The sequence below is a fragment of the Schistocerca serialis genome, chromosome 4, assembly GCF_023864345.2.
Source record: "Schistocerca serialis cubense isolate TAMUIC-IGC-003099 chromosome 4, iqSchSeri2.2, whole genome shotgun sequence".
NCBI lineage: Eukaryota > Metazoa > Arthropoda > Insecta > Orthoptera > Acrididae > Schistocerca > Schistocerca serialis.
Window position 1 is genome coordinate 201,329,031 of NC_064641.1, and position 9,361 is coordinate 201,338,391.

At 43.3% G+C, this 9,361-nt stretch overlaps 1 non-coding gene across 1 annotated transcript; it reads left to right on the plus strand.

Annotated features, from left to right (window-relative positions):
- Positions 1-8,319: 8,319 nt before the first annotated feature.
- Positions 8,320-8,394, plus strand: Trnal-caa (transfer RNA leucine (anticodon CAA)). Its single transcript has one exon. It is a non-coding gene; the product is annotated as a tRNA-Leu (tRNA).
- Positions 8,395-9,361: the final 967 nt, after the last annotated feature.

A 9,361-nucleotide genomic window follows, 5' to 3' on the forward strand; every position in this document is an offset into this window, starting at 1 on the left:
ACACAAGACAGCGAAGGGACCAACAGCTTTGATGTCCCCTGTAGGGGACTACGGAAGCGTCTAAGTTGCGGCCCAGTAGTCCCTTTTATAACCTCATGTAATCGGGTGTTCAGTCAGAGGGACTCTTCTAGTGGGCTCTTACTTCGAGGAAGTCGACAGTTCTCTGTGTAAAGAGTCACCAATCGTTTATACAGTTTTAAATACTTTCAGCCTGTCGCGTTCAAAGCTGAGCATTTTTTTGTGTGTCATGAGGCTTCTGACTGGTTTGTTGCGACCAGCCACAAATTCCTCTCTTGTGCGAACCTCTTCATCTCAGAGTAGCACTTGCAAACTACGTCCCCAATTTGCGATGTATTCCAATATCTGTCTTCCTTTACAATTTTTCCCCATTGCAACTCCCTCTAGTAACATGGAACTAATTCACTGATGTGTTAATAGATGTCCTGTCATCCTGCCCTTCACCATGACAGGGTTTCGACATATTCCTTTTTCTCCGATTCTGCGCAGAATCTCCGCGTTCCTTACATCATAAGTACACCTAATTTTTAACATTCGCCTGTAGCATCACATCTCAAATGCTTTGATTCTCTTCTGATCCGGTTTTCCCATAATCCATGGTTCACTACCGTACAAAGCTGTGTTCTAAACATAAATTCTCAGAAATTTCTTCCTCAAATTGACGCCTGTATTTGAAACTATTAGACTTCTCTTGCAAAGGAATGCACTTTTTTCCAGTGCTGGTCTGCTTTTGATGTCCTCCTTGTTCCGTCCGTCATTTGTTATTTCGCTGTCTTGGTAGCAGAATTCCTTAACTTCATCTACTTCATGACCATCAATCCCGATGTTAACTTTCTTGCTGTTCTCATTTCTGATACTTCTCATTACTATCGTCCTTCTTCGATTTACTCCCAGCCCATATTCTGTACTCATCAGACTGTTCATTCCATTCAGCACATTGTGTAATTCTTATTCAGTTTCACTCAGGATAGTAATTTCATCACCGAACAGTGTCATTGTTAATTTCACCTTGAATTTTAATTCCACTGCTGAACCTTTTGTGTATTTCCATTATTTCTTCTACGATGTTGAAATAACCAGTGGGGTCGAAAGACTACATCACTGTCTTACAGCCGGCTGCGGTGGCCAAGCGGTTCTAGGCGATTCAGTCCGGAACCGCGCGACTGCTACGGTCGCAGGTTCGAATCCTGCCTCGGGCATGGATGTGCGTGGTGTCCTTAGGTTAGTTACTTTTAGGTAGCCCTAAGTTCTAGGGGACTGATCAGCTGAGATGTTAAGTCCCATAGTGCTCAGAGCCATTTGAACCATTTGAACTGTCTCACACCATTTTAATCAGAGCACTTTGTTCTTCGTCGTACACTCTTATTACTTCCTCTTGGCTCTTGTACATATTGTACATTACCCGTATCTCCCTATAGCTTACTCCTATTTTCCTCAGAATTTCGAACATCTTGCACCATTTTACGTTGTCGAACGCTTTTTCCAGTTCGACAAATCCTATGACCTTGTCTTGATTTTCCTTTAGTCTTGTTTCCGTTACCAACTGCAGGGTCAGAATAGTCTGTCTGGTGCCTTTACCTTTCCTAAAGCGACACTGATCGTCATCTAACACAAACTCAATTTCCTTTTCCATTCTTATGTATACTGTTGTTGGCAGCAATTTCGATGCATCAGGTGTTAATTTGCCTGTGCGGTAATTCTCGCACTTATCAGTTCTTGCAGTCTTCGGAACGGTATGGGTGATATTTTTTCGAAAGTCAAATGGTATGTCGCCAGAAACATACATTTTACACACGTGAACAGTCATTTTCTTGTCACTTCCTCAAGTGATTTTAGAAATTCTGATAGAATGTTATCTATCCCTTCTGCCTTATTTGATCTTAGGTCCTCCAAAGCATTCCTAAATTCTGATTCTAATACTAGTTAACCAATCTCTTCTAAATCGACTATTGTTTCTTCCTCTATCACATCTGACAAATCTTCACCCTCGTAGCGGCTTTCAATGTATGCTTTCTGCCTATCCGCTCTCTCCTCTGCATGTAACAGTGGAATATCCGTTGTTCTCTTAATGTTATCACCCTTGTTCTTAATTTCACTGAAGATCGTTCTGACTTTCTTATACGCTGAGTCAGTCCTTCCGACAATCATTTCCTTTTCGATTTCTACACATTCTTTAAGCAGCCATTTCGTCCTAGCTTCCCTGCTCTTCCTGTTCATTTTATTACTCAGCGATCTGTATTTTTTTTATTCCGAATGTAGCTGAACATGTTTGTACTTCCTTCTTACATCGATCAGATGAAGTATTTCTTCTGATGCCCTTGGTCGTTTCGCCGTTACCTTCCTTGTAACTATGTTTGTCTTTCAACTTCCCTGATTGCCCTTTTGGGATATTACCATTCCCCTTCGACTGCTGTGTCTACTTAGCCCTTACTTCTAGCTGTATTTGCAGCCGTAGAGAGCTTCAAGCGAATCTCGTCATTCCTTAGTATTTCCGTATCCCAATTCCTCCCTTATTAATTCTTCCTGACTAATTCATTAAACTTCAGTCTACTCTGCACCACTACTACTTTTTGTTATCGGAATCTATATCTGCTCCTGGGTACGCCTTACAATCCAGTATATGTTTTCGAAATCTCTGTCTGACCATGGTGTAATATACCTGAAATCTTCCCGTATCAATAGGCCTTTTCTAAGTATACCTCCTCCTCTAGTGATTCTTTAAAAAATTGGTTCAAATGGCTCTGATCACTATGAGACTTAACTACTGCGGTCATCAGTCCCCTAGAACTTAGAACTACTTAAACCTAACTAACCTAAGGACATCACACACACATCCATGCCCGAGGCAGGATTCGAACCTGCGACCGTAGCAGTCGCGCGGTTCCGGACTGCGCGCCTAGAACCGCTAGACCACCGCGGCCGGCTGTGATTCTTAAACAGGGTATACGCTATTATTAGCTGGCATTTATTACAGAACTCAATTAGTCTTTCTCTCTCTCTCATTCCTTATTCCTGTAACCTGTTCTTCTTCTCCTTCCCCCACAATTCCATTCCAGTCCCTCACGACTATTACATATTCATCCCCCTCTACCCAAGTATTACCCTTTCAGTATCCTCATATACTTTCTCTATCTCTTCATCTTCAGCTTGCGACGTCGGCTTGTATACCTGGACTACGGTAGCCAATGTTGGTTTGCTGGGGATTGTGATAATAACCAACCTGTCATTGAACTGTTCACAGTAATACACGCTCTGCCCCAACTTTAGATTCATAACGAGTCCTACTTCCATTATACAATTTTCTGGTGCTGTTGATATTACCCTATACTTATTTGACCATAAAGCCTTTGTCTTCTTTCCGTTTCACTTCACTGACCCCTCCCATTTGTCGAATGAGCCTTTGCATTTCCCTTCCCTACCACCTTCAAACTTTTGACATTCCATGTCCCAATTCGTAGAACATTATCGTTTCGTTGGTTGTTCAATCTTTCAATCATGGCCACCTCTCCCTTGGCAGTTTCCTCCAGGATATCCAAATGGGAGATTATGTTGGAGTCTTTTGCCAATAGAAAAATGATCATGACCGTTTTTCATTGCTAGTTCTTCCGCATTTAGGGGCAGTTTTCCACCCCAAGGAGAAGAGAGTGCCCTGAACCACTATGCTCTCCGCCGCCCTCTGAAAAGGTCGTTGGCAGAGTGAAGGTGATTTCTTAAGCTGGCGTCTGGTCACGATTCATGCGGCTCCCTCGTCGGAGGTTCGAGTCCTCTCTCGGGCATGGGTGTGTGTGTTGTTCTTAGCGTAAGCTCGTTTAAGTTAGATTAAACATTGCGTAAGCTTAGGGACGAATGACCTGAGCAGTTTAGTCCCATAACACCTTACCACAAATTTCCAATTTTCTTATGCTGGAAGTCTGCGGTCGCCAATGCTGAGCAAAAGAATCAACAGTACGATGACTAGAACGCCATCTCAGTCATTGCAGCCGCTTGATTCTGCCCAGCCGAGGCAAGAGCCTGGGACAGGAAACAAACCCAGACACCACCTCCCACCTCTATCTCCTTTTTCTGACTTAGCTCATCTAAAGTACTTAACGCGTTCGAGGCTCATTGTGCCGACGGACAGAACGGTAATCCCTTAACCCAATGGCCATGCAACTAATGAATCAGAATCTTCTAAACACCAGACCCTCCGTACATTTATTCATCCTAACTGAAACCCCAAATGAGAGGAAAACGACTTAAACGTACGAATGAAACAAATTTTGAGTTTCAAGGACCACAGAGGGCCAACACCGCATACAATGTTACGCACTCGGGAATAATGTCGGGGAACCACCGTGTCGAAAGACCTCGCACGAAATGCTAATGGCCAATTTGACCAAATACAGGCCGCACACAGCCCATCACTCCCAGCCGAGCCGCGTCCGGCTACATGCCCCAAACCACACTGCCGCTGACAGCAACCACACGGCCGCCCGCAGCGGCGAGGAATCTGTAGTTCTCTGGGAACGAAGGAAGAAGCCAAGGCTCGGCGCCCCGTTGATAATTCGAATTTTCTGCTACAACATTTTTATTCGTACAACGCACCGTTTTAGAGATATTAAATTTTTTGTACTTACGGATTTATTAAGCTGCCCCTTCCGATCGGTTTTATGCAACCCGCAGTGCCTTGGAAAAACACACGAAGGGTTTTCATAAACTCTAGCTCGCTATGCGCTAACTGTTAGCCCTGCAGCAAAACTGAATAGGACCTTTTTGTAGGAAATTTTATGTAGTAAGTTTTTGTATTTGGGTACGTTTTCGCTGGAGGCTACAGTTTTGGATTTATTCAAGAAAAACGCATTTGAAGGCCACTTTTATGGGTTTTCTTTTGAATAATTTTGAAACTGAGGCCTCTAACTAAAACATATCGCAGTGCAAAATTTAAGTACATTATATTTCCTGCAAGAAGGTCCTGTTCGTTTTTACTGCAGGAGTAATGATTTGGGTGTAGCAAGAGAGAGAATATGAAAGTCAGTCGTTCTGTATACACAGGGTGGCCCAACTGACAGTTCTAGCGCGAATATCTCTGGAACAACAATAGATATTGTAAAACGAATTTCACGGGTATGAATGTTAGGCAGGGATTCATGAAAGTAAATTGTTTCAGACATTCTAAAGCGTAATCAAATATTATTTTCAACACAAAATTACTTTTTAAAAAAGTAGACCCCCGTATTGTTTGTCACGTAATCAGTAACGTGAAAAATAAGATAAAGAATGGTATTGGTTGCATTGCAATGCGTCGGTTACACCCACAGAACTTGCAAAGCGAGGTTGACTCTTGAAATAAAGGAAACGCTCCGCTGTTGCACATACCGAGATGCAAGCGTGATGGCCACGTTGCAAGTTGTAATTGACATTCGTAATCGTACTGTCACTGTTATTTTGAATGCCGAAAATGATAATAGAGTTTTGTGCCACGAACAATGATAAAAATAACGGTTTTCTTGTTGCATATGTTATTTGTCTACGTATGCATTACGGAACAGTGCAGACCAGTGTACTAAATTCAGTTCCTAAGTCGATAGATAAGACGGGGCATTTCTGTACAGAGATTTCCAGTGCAGTCACCGAATCTCATGTCCATGAACTGTTTTGCCTGGAAACGCCTGAAAAATGTTGTGTATCAGAGGTTTCAAACGACAAGGACAGCACGCAATCCCGTAGTACGGCTGCACGTGTCGCAGTAACACCAGAACCACTGATAGCAGTCGATCAAAGTTGGAACGCGCTCAGCGGAGTTGCGATGTAACAGGCGATCTCTTCGAGCATAGGTTGTAGCGTTTCTACCGTGATATATGCGACTGCATACCGGCGTATATTTTGTGTGTATGTTTGTTTTGTAGGTACTGCTGTACATTTAAGTAATCGTTTCATCCTTTAAAGAAGTTCAACTCTAACGTATTCATCTAAAGCGTTCAGTGACATGTCGTGTACGTGTCATGCACCATTACGTACAACTAGCATCAGACTGATGATGTTGCTAGCTAGGCAGACTTGGCAAAGACTGGAACGTGTTTCATTTTATTTCTGACCTGAGCATAGCTGCTTTAAATTCTGAACATTGCTTTTTCGGAATGTAATTCTTCGGATTCCCAAAACCCTTAATAGGTGTCGAAACCTAGAACAATGTACCAAACAGTTATTTGAAATCAGTTGGCTTTATAATCCTATGTTGATCTTTGGTCAGCTATTAATTACGTTTACACTGGCGGATGACATTCGGTATTTCATTGCCTTTGTGTTCATTCCAGTAGAAAGCACGAACGACTACATCCTTTTCTTTCTTTTTTTCTTCATTGTGTGTGACTGGAAATCTCTGTTGTTTCTGTTGAATAGCAATAAGTACAGCGTTTGTCACATCGCGATTAAGGGCAGCTCTGGGCTCAGTCTTGCATCACAGGATGTGGAATAGCGGCGCGTTTCGTTTTCCTCGGGCGTCAGTTTCACTTTGCAATTTCTCGGGATCTTATTGAAGTATTGCTATGCACCCAACACCATTTTTTTGGATTCTTCAAGTTACTGATTGCGTAAGAAATATTATGGGTACTCCATCTAAAAAGCATAAGTTGTGTTGGAATAAAAATATTTGCTTACTCTTTAGAATTTCTCGTGGCATACTATCCACAAGTTCATCAAGGTACTGAACCAAGGTGATGCCAAACTTTTTTGAGAGATCAACTTGAACAGCATTACTGCCTTTTCACCGCTCGTGAAAACCAAACATTGCATGTAAGACCACCATACAGCGAGATCTTCATAGGTGGTGGTCCAGATTGCTTTACACAGATTGCTTTACGCAGTAGAACGTTCTCTTGCACTGTTGCCTGCCTGTATTCGTCGTGGCATACTATCCACAAGTTAACCAATGTACTGTTAGTCCAGATTGTCCCCTTCCTCAACGGCGATTCGGCGTGGATCCCTCAGTGTTGTTGGTTGGTCACGTCGTCCATAAACAGCCCTTCTCAATTTATCCCAGGCATGTTCGATAAGATTCATGTCCGGAGAACATGCTGGCCACTCTAGTCTAGCAATGTCGTTATCCTGAAGGAAGCCATTCACAAGATATGCACGATGGGGGCGCGAATTGTCATCCATGAAGACGAATATGCTGGCGATATGGTTGCACTATCGGTCGGAGGATGGCATTCACGTATCGTAGAGCCCTTAAGGCGCCTTCCAGACCACCAGCGGCGTACGTCGGCCCCATGTAATCCCACTCCAAAACAGCAGGGACCTCCACCTTGCTGCACTCGCAGGACAGAATGTTCTAACATACTGCGTGGAGTCTGTTTGTTCTAAGTCGTGTCTCCCTACCACTTTCGCGCAACGACGTTCTGAGCGTGATTTTTTAGGGAATTGACTAGTTAGAACCTGGGACCTGTTGCTGGTAAGGAGACGCCAGACCACACATGACATGTAGAGTTCTGAAGAGTTCAGTGAGACTAGCGATGATATAACCAAATACTTAATGATTTCAGCGTCAGCTCCACTGCACTCCCTGTAAAAGAAACTTAATACTAACTAAATTTAGTGGAAGGGGTTCAAGGCTTTCCTATTTTTAGTTAGCTGGTAAAATAACGTCGAAAAAGCAGTTAAGTTTACCATTGGAAATTTTATTCTACTCACAAAACATTGTTTAAAAATTGTACTATTGATAAAAGGAAATGTTTTAATACAGGATGATAAAAACCAACTGTGTTCAACAAAAATGTGAACGAATATTCCCTGAATGGGTTTCCAAGTTCTACAATGGATCGAAGGATGACCTATGCCCTATAACATCTATAATCCGGGTTTAAATTAAGTTTCACAAAAGAGAAAACTATCAAAATGATCTACAGTGACCTTCAATTATCTTTAATTACTTATCTAACTTGTCGTAAATTACAGTGGCTGATGTGGCTTCTCAATAATTATATAACAGAAAAATCATCGCGTTTCAGATTTTTACTTCAAGTAGCAAATGTGAACACCATGAGATTTAATTGACGATCGACACTAGTATTACGTAAAAAAGGGGTGTAACAGATGAGACTTCTGCAGTTCTGAGTGAAGCTATATGCGCTGTTATGTGGCATCGCGTACGTTCATTGCCTTGTGGAATGAGATTTTCACTCTACAGCGGAGTGTGCGCTGATATGAAACTTGCTGGCAGATTAAAACTGTGTGCCCGACCGAGACTCGAACTCGGGACCTTTGACTTTCGCAGGCAAGTGCTCTACTGGCAGAAGTAAAGCTGTGAGTACCGGGCGTGAACCGTGCTTCGGTAGCTCAGTTGGTAGAGCACTTGCCCGCAAAAGGCAAAGGTCCCGAGTTCGAGTCTCGGTCGGGCACACAGTTTTAACCTGCCAGGAAGTTTCATTACCTTGTGGTTGGTTAGGCAGCGTCAGGGGGCGGCGGGTGGCGCAGCTCCATACAGCTCGCTGTCTCGGTGGCAACTCTCTCCTAACTTCTCCTTACTACAATTTACCGAAGTTGGTTTATAAATAAACTGTCTGGCTGTGTTTTCATCTGACCAGTCAGGGTCTCAAAGTTAACCTTAAGCTCCGCCTACAAAAATTCTGTCTATCCAATGAGAAACGTTATACTTTTCGTGGTGGAGCAATGTTTTTAACGTTTGCAACGTAACAGAGACGCGAAAAAGTCTCACGCTAAAACTTGCAGCTGGTATGGCCCTTTTAGTGTTATCGTAAGATCTATACTGTTCTTCTGGGGGGCTCTATCTTTTAACATGGGCTGGGGGATGGTCCTGGCGGTTGGCTGGCGACGTGGGTGTCCGTCCCTTGCCGTAGGGCCTTCTAGCTTAACACGGTTCTGCTCTCGGCTTCTTTTCTCGTTTCTCCCCTCCGAACTGCGTCTGTTTCACGGTGGGAAGGTATGACATGCACTTACGCATTCTTGTGTTAGTCTGTGGTATTCCATTTGCTCACTCGTTAATCGTATTACTTTGGTTAATTTAATGTCAGGATTTATTCGGAGCTATGTGACATACTGCCGGATTTGCTATCATGTCAGGGTTTTCATGGAATTTGTTGGATTTGCCTGACACCTTACAATGTCTAGGGAGTGTAGCCTAAGCGGGTTGCCTCCAAACACGACTCAGACGATTGTCTGATTGATACTCATCGGTGAAGAGAACGTGATGCCAATCCTGAGCGGTCCATCCGGCATCTTGTTGGGCCCATCTGTAACGCGCTGCGTGGTGTCGTGTCTGCAAAGATGGACCTCGCCATGGACGTCAGGAGTTAGGTAGTGCTTTATGCAGCCTATTGTGCGCAGTTTGAGTAGCAACACGAAGTTC